We start from the raw sequence: 12,496 nt of genomic DNA on the forward strand, positions 1-12,496 counted from the left end.
CGTTGTTATCGTGAACGTCTTCCTCCCCAGGGCCGTCTGCACCGGTATCGGCATTTTCAAGACTGGTCGATTGTTCCTCTTCTATCGGTCCTTTTTCTTTACCGGACAGATTTTCTTCGGTATTATGTGAAGCCGTTCGTTCGGAGCTGGAGGCCGAATCGTCCTCATTTTGCGTTTCAGAGGGCGGATCCGCGAATTCTATCGGTTGTTTGTCCTTCTTGCTCCCGGATCTGCCCTTTACCGAAGCCGTTTCAGAGACCTTATGATTTTGCTTGAAGGAAGAAGAACACCCGGACCGGTGTTGATGTTGTGGTGGAGCATGATCTTCCTGAGTGGGATGGCGTATCCCCATGACCGGGTGGAATCCGGTATCACCATTTCCTTTAGGTTGTTGAAAATTTCCTTCGCCCAGTTAATATTTATGCCGTTTAGTAAATCGGCAAGCATCTTGATTTTTGCCTTGGTGAGATTATCAAAATTTCCCCCTCTCGCCTGGACCGACTTGGTGAAGATGTCACATAGCGGTACATATTCCGGTCGCAGTGATAATTTCTTTCCGGAGACTTCTACAGGAACCGCGGTTGTTGAGAGAACCTAGCAAGCCTCCTCGAAGGTTTCTCGATCTAGATCCGTCGAAATGTTGCGTCCATCTGTTGGTAGGTATAGAATTTCAGCAACCGACTCTTCGGTTAGGTCGAACTGCTGACCGCCGACGGTTGCGGTTATTGTTCTGCCGGAGCGAGATGCGGTTTTAAAGAATTCCTCAACCGCTTCTTTTTATAGAACAAACGGACCACCTAGGAAGTATTCGAGGCCGGACTCGGAAATCCGGGATAAAACTCGCTTTGCCGGAGCCGAACCGTCTTCTCTGATTTCTTCAAAGTCTACCTGGACGATATGTTTGAACAATGCGGAATCACGACCCATTGGTGATGATTGAATTGAGAGAGCAAGAGAAGTGTGTGGAGAGAGTTTGAGAAAGCTAGAGAGAGAAAGCCGATTCGCGTAAGAATGAAATGAAATGGCTAAGGACCCTTTTTATAGTTGCGGTTTGGAAACCCAACCGTCGCAAACTGTCCCATCACCTTTATGCGGGAATTTTCCCTCCAAGTGAATTGGGCGGCAAACCAAGGGCGGCAAACCGTGGGCGGCAAACAAAAAGGCGACAAATCAAAGCGGGAAACCAAAGGCGGGATATTTGAGCGGGAGTTTTTGGGCGGGAAATTTCCCTCAAAAAATTTCGAGTGGTCTTTTGATTTCAGTTTTAATGAGGCGGTCCCTTTTCAAAGCCGTTTATGAAGAGATGTGATCTATATTAACCGCGAGGATGCGGTTTATGACTTTAACCGGATTTTTCAATGAAGACAAAGTGATTTATTAATATCAACCGGTTAGTTAGATAGATATCCTGAATTTTGCAACCTCTGACCCGGTTATAAAACTGAAATAGAATTTTATTGAAGAAAGAGTACAGGATATAAACCGATTCATGAATCAGTTTTAGGAATAGGAATACATAAGAAGTAAAAATATAACTTATGTGATAACGACCCTTGAAAGTTTTTCTTCCACTCCATCCACGTCAAGGATGATTGAAGGAGATGTCGGTGTGCCCGGTTCAAATTCTGGGCGGTACTTGAGAATGAGCCGACTGATGTGAGGAGCATAACCGAGACCTTTCTTGGTCAGCACCATGGTTTTCAAGTTTTGGAAAATGACCGATGACCAATTGATAGGCGTATTGCTAACAATGAAGGTCATCATGTCAAATATTCTTTTCGAGTAGCGTTGATTAGGGGATTGACAGATGATAGATCGGTTAACGATATCATAGAGGAGTTGGATGTGGTGGGCAAGGCGGGTTTTCAGCCCGTAGTTCTCTACCGGTACATCGGTTCCGGAGAAGAATTCTGAGTAATCGGTCGTTGTACTTCCCACCCGGGTTGGGAAGTCGGAAAACCATTCTGTGGGTAGGTTGAATATTTGAGCAAACTCGGCTTCATCCAGCCAAAAAGTGTGATCTCTTAATGTGGAAACAATGTAGTTTCCTCTTATGCAAGCACTTCTGAAGAAGGTCTTGACATCCTCAAGGAGTATGAGACCGGATAATTCGAGAAAGGTGCGAAGACCGGTGTCAATGAGAGATTCAAACATGACTTCCTTGGTTTCTATATCCCAATGTTCCATACATGAATCGAAATTATGCTCAAGAAGTTTCCTAGAGTTCGGCTTGGCATGATTCAAACTTTGTTAAGAGAGAGAGAGAGAGTTCAAGAAATTTTTGTTTTGAGATGTGTTAAGTTGATTAGAGGGTGGCTTTTTATATAGATCCGGTTTTGGAGGAAAAAACATCAACATTTAATGTTGAATATCAGTTTTGTCTTATTAATGAAGAGAATATTTATGTTTCCAAAGTGTATTGGGAAGAGGTACCTTTTGACCGATTGAGGAGCTCGAGGTAGGGATTTAGTTCAAAGGTAACCAAGTTAGTTGGATAGTAATTACTCATGTAGTTGGGGGTTAAGAGTTACTTTTCATTAATGACGGATGTTACAATAAGACGAAAAGTAACCGATTGGAACCGAAGATAGCATAGACTAGGCCGAAATGATCATAAGAGAGTTGAACAGAGATACAACCGGTGCGTGCAGCAAAATGACCAGTTGTAGGAAGGAGTGACTTAATATCCGTTGGAGTTGGTGTGACCGTTGGAGTTGATGTGGAGGTTCCTCCTCTTCCAAGCCTTTTCAAACCGCTCATAAAATGAGTCGGTGACTTCCTTGGTGAGTACCTAGGCTTGGTTCAACCCTTCGCCCGGACAGGTTGGAACTCCAAGCTCCGGAAGTAGACAACTTAGTTGAGGTACGAGACCGACTGTTCGAACGCCAATCATCCAGATTAGGACGTCGAACAGCACCCTTGACCAGTTGACCGGTGTGCCAGTGGTTATAGCGGCCATGATGTTGAAGGCAGCGGTGCAATACGTGTTGGTCACATCCCTTCCCAGGATGCCTCGACCGATCACGTCGTTGAGAAGCTGGTATTCAGCTTTCAACAGTGACTTGGCACCGTGGTCATCAACTGGCTGATTTAACCGGGCTAAGGCTAAGGAGATCTCGGCTTTTAGTTCAGCCGGTACATTGAGGTCGGTCAGCCCTTGCTTTGGTAGGTCGAAACATCTTGCGAAGTCACTTTCGGTGAAATCGAATACAATCCCTCCCACTTTTGACTGAATATGTGTGTCAAAGTGAGGAGTTCCTCAGAAAACCCTAGCATTGTAGAAGAACTCTAAGACAGATTTAGAATAGATGACATGTTTGTCATCTAGAAAGTGTTGGAGACCAGTGTCTTCAAGTGACTTAATCATCTTGAAGACTTCATAATGCTCAGTGCTTTGAGCAGATTTGAAATCCACTTGAAGGATATTTGGAAACTGAAACATTTTTTCTTAGTGAGAGAGTAGGTTATATCTTGTGATTGTTTTGTTTAAGGTTTGCTTAACTTATATACTAGTGGAGAGAGGATCTTATTATCAAGTGTGTCACAGGTAATGATGTCTATTAACCATAGGATAAAGTATTTTGCATAAAATAAGAATGGCTACAGCCTAGGATGTTGGTCATAGGCCTAGACCATGAGAGATATCAAATCTTCACGTCTTTTGAGGTGTGACCAATTTACTTTGAAAATGTAATTTTTTAGGACAGATAAGTTTAAACACAGGTAATTATTCCACTTTTGTTCGAAGACCAAATAATCTGAGGTAAACTATTTCCGAACCGGTTTGTTATCAGTTGTTTGTCCCGATGCGGTTATTTGGTGTATGCACTAAATAACCGGTCGGTTTACTTTGACTGATAGACCATGCGGTTCTTCCATAGATACCTTGGGAAATTTGAAATCCGACAATTTAGGAGGAACTACCGGTTTTGTCTGTCCGAACCGATTTCCCTTTTTAAGCATCCTTAGGGATGATCTGACTAATGTCGGTTAAACCGAATGTGAGTCTGAATTGAGAAAACATAGCTTCCTGCAGAGACTTTGTGAAGATATCGGCTACTTGTTGATCTGTCGGTACGTATTCCAGCCGGATATGCTTCAGCATGACATTTTCCCGAATGAAGTGGTGCCTTATGTCAATGTGCTTAGTTCTAGAGTGTAGAACCGGGTTGTAGGTGATTACTATGACACTTGTGTTATCACTAAAAATTGGAGATTCTTTTGCTGTGATACCGAAATCCTTTAGTTGTTGTTGGATCCAAAGAAGTTGTGAACAACAACTTCCGGCTGCTAGATATTCAGTTTCTGCGGTTGACGTGGCAACTGAAACAAGCCGATCACCTAGAAATTGCCATGTTCCGCTGGTGCTTTTTCTATCAACCTTGCAACCTGCATAGTTTGCATCTAAATAACTTGTTAGGTTAAAGGATGAATCCTTTGGATACCACAAACCGACGTCAGGAGTTCCCTTAAGGTATTTCAAAATTCGCTTTGCGGCTGTGTAGTGAGACTGTTTTGGGTTGGCCTGGAATCTTCCACACACATCGACTGCAAATAGAATATCCGGTCTACTTGCCTTCAGGTATAGAAGAGAGCCGATGATGCCTCGGTAAGCGGTCAGGTCTACCGCTTGACCTTCATCATCTTTATCCAATTTGACCGATGAACTCATTGGAGTAGCGGCTGAGGAGCATGTGTCCATCACAAATTTCTTTAACAGTTCCTTAGTATACTTGGGTTGGCTAATGAAAGTTCCTTCATCGAGTTGCTTAACCTGAAGACCTAGGAAGAAACTTAATTCTCCCATCATACTCATTTCAAATTTGTTGGTCATCAGAGTTGAGAATTTATCACATAGCTTAGGATCGGTTGAACCGAAAATGATATCATCTACATAAATTTGAACAAGTAGAATGTGTTCCTTTTTATCAAACTTAAATAAAGTTTTATCCACCGAACCGATGGTAAAGTCATGTTTTAACAAAAATGCGGTTAGTGTGTCATACCAGGCTCTAGGAGCTTGCTTTAGACCGTATAAAGCTTTGTTTAACCGGTATACATGGTTGGGTAGTTCAGCATTTTTGAAACCTGGTGGTTGTTCAACATATACTTCCTCACGTAGGTCACCATTCAAAAATGCACTTTTAACGTCCATTTGGAAAACCTTAAAGTTCTTGAATGTAGTAAAAAGTAGAAAAATTCTAATAGCCTCAATCCTAGCTACAGGGGCAAATGATTCTTCAAAATCAATGCCTTCTTACTATTTGTATCCTTGTGCCACTAATCTGGTTTTGTTCCTCGTGACCAAACCGTCTTCATTGAGTTTATTTCTAAATACCCATCTTGTTCCTATGACCGGTTGATCTTTCGGTCTAGGGACTAGGTACCAGACTTTATTACTCTCGAACTGGTTTAACTCTTCTTGCATTCCCAAGATCCAATCCGGATCTGACAATGCTTAATCAACTCTTTTCGGCTCAATCTGTGATATAAACGCGGAATTAAAGTATTCCTCAAGGATTTGTTGCCTAGTTCGAACAGGTTCTGAAGGGTCACCTATAATTTGCTCAGGAGGATGTTTAGTGTTCCTTTTGAGGTTCGGTTCAGGGATGTCTACCAAATTACCGTTTACTTGATCAAGGCTAGACATATCGGTAGGCTGAGCAGGGGTGTCAGACCGACCGATTTCCTCGGTTTGGACCGAAGTGTCAGCTTCCTGTCGTGGGACAACTTGATCCGGCTGGGTTTCATCATTACCCATTTGGTCATGGACAAACCGCCTGAAAACCGGAATTTCATCTTCACTATCAGAATGGATATTATTATTTTCCAATCTGTTGTGTAGATCAAAGCATGATACAGTGTTGCTTTCAACAAATTCATCAAAAACAACATGAAATGATTCCTCCACGGTTAAGGTTCTATTGTTATACACTCTATATGTTTTACTCACTGCTGAGTAACCTAACATGATCCCAGTATCGGATTTTGCATCGAAAGTAGATAGATAGGTTTTACCATTTATATGAATGTAGCATTTACAACCGAAAATCTTAAGATACCTGAGGTTAGGAATTCTATCAAAATATACCTCATAAGGTGTTTTGTTGTGAAACTTGTTAATTAAAGACCAGTTTTGTGTGTAACATGCAGTATTGATAGCCCTAGCCCAAAATTTTTGAGCAATGCCCGAGTCGGCTATCATGGACTTTGTGGCTTCCTTGAAAGTTCGGTTTCTTCTCTCGGCCAAGCCGTTTTGTTGAGGAGTCCTAGCACTAGACAACTCGTGTCTAATACCGGATTCATCAAGAAATGCGTTTAAAGTGCTGTTTGTAAATTCGGTTCCTCTATCACTTCTAATATTGTTAATGCGTGTTGATTTTTTCATTTTGCAAACGTTTAAGTATTGTGATCAAGTTTGATGCGGTTTCACGTTTGGATGGTAAGAATATTACCCATGTATACCTAGAATAATCATCAACAACTACCATAGTGTAAAGCATACCTCCTAGGCTGATGACCTGAATCGGTCCAAATAAATCCATGTGAAGAAGATCTAAGCATCGGTCAAATTGAATGTGTCCTTTACTCTTAAAGATTGACCTAGTTTGTTACCCATTTGACATGCTGAACAAACCTTATCCTTATTAAATACTATGTCAGGAACTCCTTCGACTAACTTTTTACCGCGAATATAGGTTTTCATGTTTAAGTGGTTTAGTCTTTTATGCCACAGCCAGGTCTGATCGGTTTTGCCTATCATGCAAACAGGATATTCTACTTTAGTTTTCCAGTCTACCTTGTAAATATTTCTTAGCCTATTCCCGGTTAGTAGTATGGTACCTTGAGAGTTCTTAACTAAGCATGCATGTTTAAGAAATTCTACAGTGTATCCAGCATCACACATTTGACTAATACTTAGCAGGTTAAAACGTAGGTTTTCAACTAAGAGTACATTATCAATTGTCAGGTTACCATGGACAATCTTACCCTTGCCCACATTTCTAACTTTTGAGTTGTCACCGAAAGTGATTAATGCACTGGTTTCTATTCTGATGTCGGTTAGAAGGTTGTTGTTCTCGGTCATATGCCTTGAGCAACCGCTATCCAAGTACCATTAAGAGTTTCCTAACCGTTTCTTTAAATCCTGCAAAATGTACATATTTACAACTATTTGGTACCCACATTTACTTGGGTCCACAGGCGATTAGTCCCTTGGGTATCCATACCTTGACAAACCGGACAGTTTTCCTAGTTAAGGTTTTAACTACTTTTCTTGCACTAGGTTTTGAATCTTTCTGTTTTCCTAAGAAGGCCCTTTGTGGAGATGATCTTTGGTTTATCCTATGAGGTTGTGAGTCGGCTTTCCTATTATTGAACAGGTTGGCTTTCCTTTTCTCAGGGTGAAGCCATTTCTCAGAATCAGTTGGACCTACGTAGGTTAGTTTGTCTTCCGTATAGTAGGCAGTTAGTTCATCTTCAGCGGTTAAGGAACTTCTTATAAAATTTATAAAGGGAAGATCATCCTTTGTGAGCCTTACTTTGTCTATGGGTTTTTGGTTTTGGGATCTATTGTTTTTGTAACCTAGACCAAACATGCAAGTAGGGTGTCTTTTATAACTACACATTTTCTTTACCATTTCACTAGATCTCTTCCATGCGGCCATTCTATACTGGAGGCGGGCATTTTCTTCCTTGGTCAATTCTTGGACTGGCTCATTGAGCTGTTCGGTTTCAGAGGATGGTTCAGTCACTGACTCGGTTTCTAAGGTAGGGTTTTCATCAGGTTGTATGATCTTTGGTTCGGTCAGAATGGGTACTATAAGGTCGGCTCTAAAGTTGGGTTGCTTAGGTAATAGAGTTAGTAGGTTCTTATACTCTACTACCATATCATTCAGTGCATTATATAACTCATCTTTAGTAAATTCTTCACAAGGAGAGTCAAATACATGTTCCTCGTTTTCCATGAGGCATGTGAGTTCATCATCACTGTCACTGTGAGCCCATAAGCTTCCTCCATCATCGAATATTTCTGAACCTCACTTCCTTCACCGGTTTGTTGGTAGTTATTTCGGTTATTTTGATTGTCCAGTTTTCGGTCATCCCTCCTCGGTTTTCTGCATTCCCAATTGAAATGTCCCAAACAGTTACAGTTATAGCATCTTACATTTGATTTATCACCGTAGTTGTAGTTGTTTGTCGGTTGGCTTCTCTTCATAAATCTCCCAAATTTTTGTGCAAGCATTGCCATGGCATCCTCGGTGAACTGTTCAGCAGTTCTGATCGGTGCAGGTGCAACCTGTTCTGTGGATGTGATCAGTGCTCTAGTTGAGGTTGAGGCTGACACTTCTTCTTCAGTCCTAGATCTCATTTCGAACTCATATGCCTTAAGGTCTTCGAATACATCGTGTAGTTTCATCTTACTTAGGCAGTTTGATTCCCTCATCACCATTGTCTTTATGTCCCATGCACTTGGAAGAGATCTTAACGCTTTCATGATGACCTCCTTGTTATCGTACCTCTTGCCAAGAGTTGCTAGCTCGTCTAACACACCTGTGAACTGGTCACTGTATTCTCTCATTGTTTCTCCCGGTTTCATCTTGATGCTTTCAAACTTCTGAGTAGCTACCATTACTTTGTTTTCCTTGGTTCTTTCATTTCCCTCATGAATCTGTATAACCGTTTCCCATGTTTCCTTTGCGGTTTTGCAGTCTCTGATCTTGCAGTACGTGTTTCTGTCCACACCGTTGGAGATCCGGTTTCTGGCATGGTTATCCAGATTGTTTCTTCTCCTATCTTTAGCTGTCCAGTCCTTTCTGTCCTTGTCAACGATTATCGGTCCTTCGGCTATGATGAACTGCATCTCGTCATCCATGGTGATTAAATGCAAGTACATGAGTGCCTTCCAGTTGGCAAAGTCATCACCTTCTAGCATTGTTGGCCTATCAAAAGACATGCTTACTTGAGTATTGAAACTAATTGCTCTAATACCAATTGTTAGGATTTAGGTCGCGGCTGGGGGACCGGGGTCTGGGCCGGTTAGCGCGTCTCACTCAAAGGTGGTGATTAATCTGGTTAGAGATTAACACCGGGGTTTCAATACTACACAAACTGTCACAAAACCTTGAATCAGGTTCAAGCGCGGAAGAGGTTTGTTTCAGGTTGAAGCAGCACACTCACGAGATAGGCAGGACCGGTTTTGGATAAGACAGGTTTGGAAGTTGCTGGGTCGGTTTTGTAACTTAGTGATTCGGTTTAGGTAATGTAGAGTCGGTCAAAGCGGTGTAAGTAGGTTAGTACAGATCGGTTAGAATGTAGAACCGGCAGAAAGTAAATAACAAGACAGGTTTTTATGGATGTTCGGAGATGAAACTCCTACGTCACCCCTTCCTCTCGAAACCGCGTGAAGGATATTCACTAAGGAATACAAATACAATCCGATCGAGACTTATTTCCTGCTCGATAACACTCGTACAATTTTAACCGAAATTGTAGAATTACACTTCAACTTAGCACTTAAGCTTTCTAGAGATAGAACACACTCTTATCACTTGTAAATTTATTGTCCACTATGTCCCGTATTTACTCCTCTTCAGCTCCTCCTTTTATAGATGAAATGTGCCAACGGTCACATTTCATTTCCTTGAATTTGATTGGTTGAGCAGAGGTTCAGTGATTCAGACCTGGCGGTCAACTTTTTAGACCTGGCGGTCTAGTCTTCCAGTATGTAGGTCAAACCGGCTAGGTTTGTCTTTTACTCAATGTGGTAACTGTCGGTTAGACAGTTGTCTGTACTTGGAAGATTGCCTTTCTGATTTATCCTGAAGTGGAAAGATCTTGTAGGACGGTTTTCTGTAGCCTGTAGACTTTCCTCAGACTTGTATGAATATGGAAATGTTCAGTCTGTTCCTTTGGCATCATTCTCAACAGATACCCGAAGTATCTTTTTATGCTGGTCGATTATGTGTGTTAATCGGATGACTTCCGGTTTTTTTTTTGCTTCTAAATGACCGACTGTCTAGTATTTCCGTCCTTCTGGTTTGACCGATCTTGTCTTCTTTGTCTGGTCATGTTTCTTGTCAGTTTAGGTGTTTGACCGATTGAGTTTTTTAACCGGTTCAGTGATTTGACCGGTCCGGTTTTTTGTCTGTTCCTGCATAGGAGATTTATTTGTCTTAAGTTCTATTAACCAGTCTAATTTTATCTAACAATTTTGTTGCGAAACAAGTTACATATTAGTGTTAATAATATTTACTACAAACTTAGTTGCACAATAAGATAAGATTAGAGTTTCCAACTTTTATGGTCACTTATTATTTATCTTTTATTGGAATAAAACATTATAATTATAAAAGTGGATGAAAACGTTGGAATATTTATATATATATAGTAGTTAAAATATTAACAATATTATTTGTATTCTCTCTATATTAATGTGGCTTTAAAAGTTGTAATGATTACTTGTTATAAAAAATTGCACCATTTTAATTAATAAAACATTATTCCCTTTTTAGTGACTTATTTAACAACAATTTATTTGAAGCTTTTAATTTTTTTTTATCAACAATCAATGTAAAAATGTTACAATATTTCCACTATTTAGAATTTATGTTATAATTTAAGTTACATGTTCTCAAAAAATGTATTAATTATATTTAAGTTGCAAAAATAAGTTACTAATGGACCATTTTTTTGTAGTCTAGTTTAGTTCTTTGATTGATAGAAGTTGTATTCTTTTTATATTAATTACATTAGTCACATTCTTCACATTTCAAGTATTGTAATAAAATGTAATATAAAGTTTGACATTCTCTAAGTGAAGATTTATCACTTATCTTAGAAAATGAATCAAAAGCTCCAATAGTCATGCTTTTGAACCGGAACAGTACATTAAAAAAATATGGCAGTAATGAGTTATATGTTAGCATTCAGAGATTTGCCTTTTTGGTGAGGGTTGAACCTGGTTTTAAATTTGGACAATGAGAAGATGGATTTACGTGTCTTATACTGAGTAAGGTATGTATGACATTTTCCATTTGTCTTATTTCTTTGGAAATAGATATTAAGTATCTTAAACAAGTAAGACACGTATAAAATGGATCATATATTAGTTTTAAACTAAATGACAAATAAAATTTCATAAAAAAATTTTGCAGATTTCGCTCTTGCATAGTGACTAATACAATATAGAAAAGAAATAATCCAATAATATTCCTATATATATAATATATTTTTAAATAATAAAACAACCTACAAAAATTAGGTTTATATATTTTTGAACCCTTCGTACTTCAAAATACCGCATTCACAATATCATTTCTACATAATTGGCAATTTACAAAAATAAATAATAAGTTAACTTCACATTTCAAAATAACACAATCACACCATCATTGTCACATAATTGCCCAATTCTAAAATTATAGATAATTAAGTTCAAAATAAACCAACAATAATTCTTCATTAAAATTAAACATAATAAATAATAAAATAAATTTTAGCAATCTTCAATTCTTCCCCACCTGTAAACAAAACCATAAATACATTAGAATTCATATATAATTAATCAATGCAGTACAATATAGAATAATTTATTGTTAATTAATCTTACCTTAATAAGATTAAAACTACTAAAAATTATCTTAAATAACTTCATTTAAAATATATTCCTACAAAATTAAACCAAATACAATATATATAAGATTAACTATAAGATTAACCTATAATTTTTAAAATATTATAAATTCATAATCATTTTTTTAACATACTGTGAAATGAGCCCACCACAAGTCTGTGATATCTTGAGAAACTTCATTCCAATTTAAGAAAGATCATCTCCATAATCCAGTGACAATACCATTGACTTCTTTGGTAATGTCTGGTTGGAAACTATATATATATATATATATATATATATATATATATATATATATATATATATATATATATATATATATATATAATATTTATTGAATTGAAAGTAAAAATATTTGTATTAATCGTATATGTACATTGTTCAAATAGAAGATACTTACTTGTCCCCTTCGATCTTAAGAAATATTTTTAAGTTTGTGGTTTGTGGTTCAATTTCACCATCATCCATTGCTAAATCTTCTTCTGTTAGAGGTTGTGATAGTGGTTGGGTTAGATGGTGGTTGTCAAGAATGATTGAAGATGAAGTATTAGTTGGTGCGCTCGTAGTTTGGTTGTTGTTAAACAACAAAACTCTTCATCGGTATCAACAACAGAAATTAACCACAAGAGTTAATTTATCTGTAGTTACGTTACTTGGGTATATCAAAGGTCGCATTGATTAATGCATGTATATTTATTGATCATTATATTATGTATTTAATCAACCTCATGTAATCATCAAGAAAAGAGTCAAAAGTTATTTTACGCTAAAATAATTCTATCTATCTTTTATTTCTTTCTTGGTATCAGAGCATCTCTTGGACTACTCCTTTCTTTTTCTTTCGATCCTATGGCTGATTCA

Source organism: Impatiens glandulifera, chromosome 8, assembly GCF_907164915.1.
Source record: "Impatiens glandulifera chromosome 8, dImpGla2.1, whole genome shotgun sequence".
Taxonomy (NCBI): domain Eukaryota; kingdom Viridiplantae; phylum Streptophyta; class Magnoliopsida; order Ericales; family Balsaminaceae; genus Impatiens; species Impatiens glandulifera.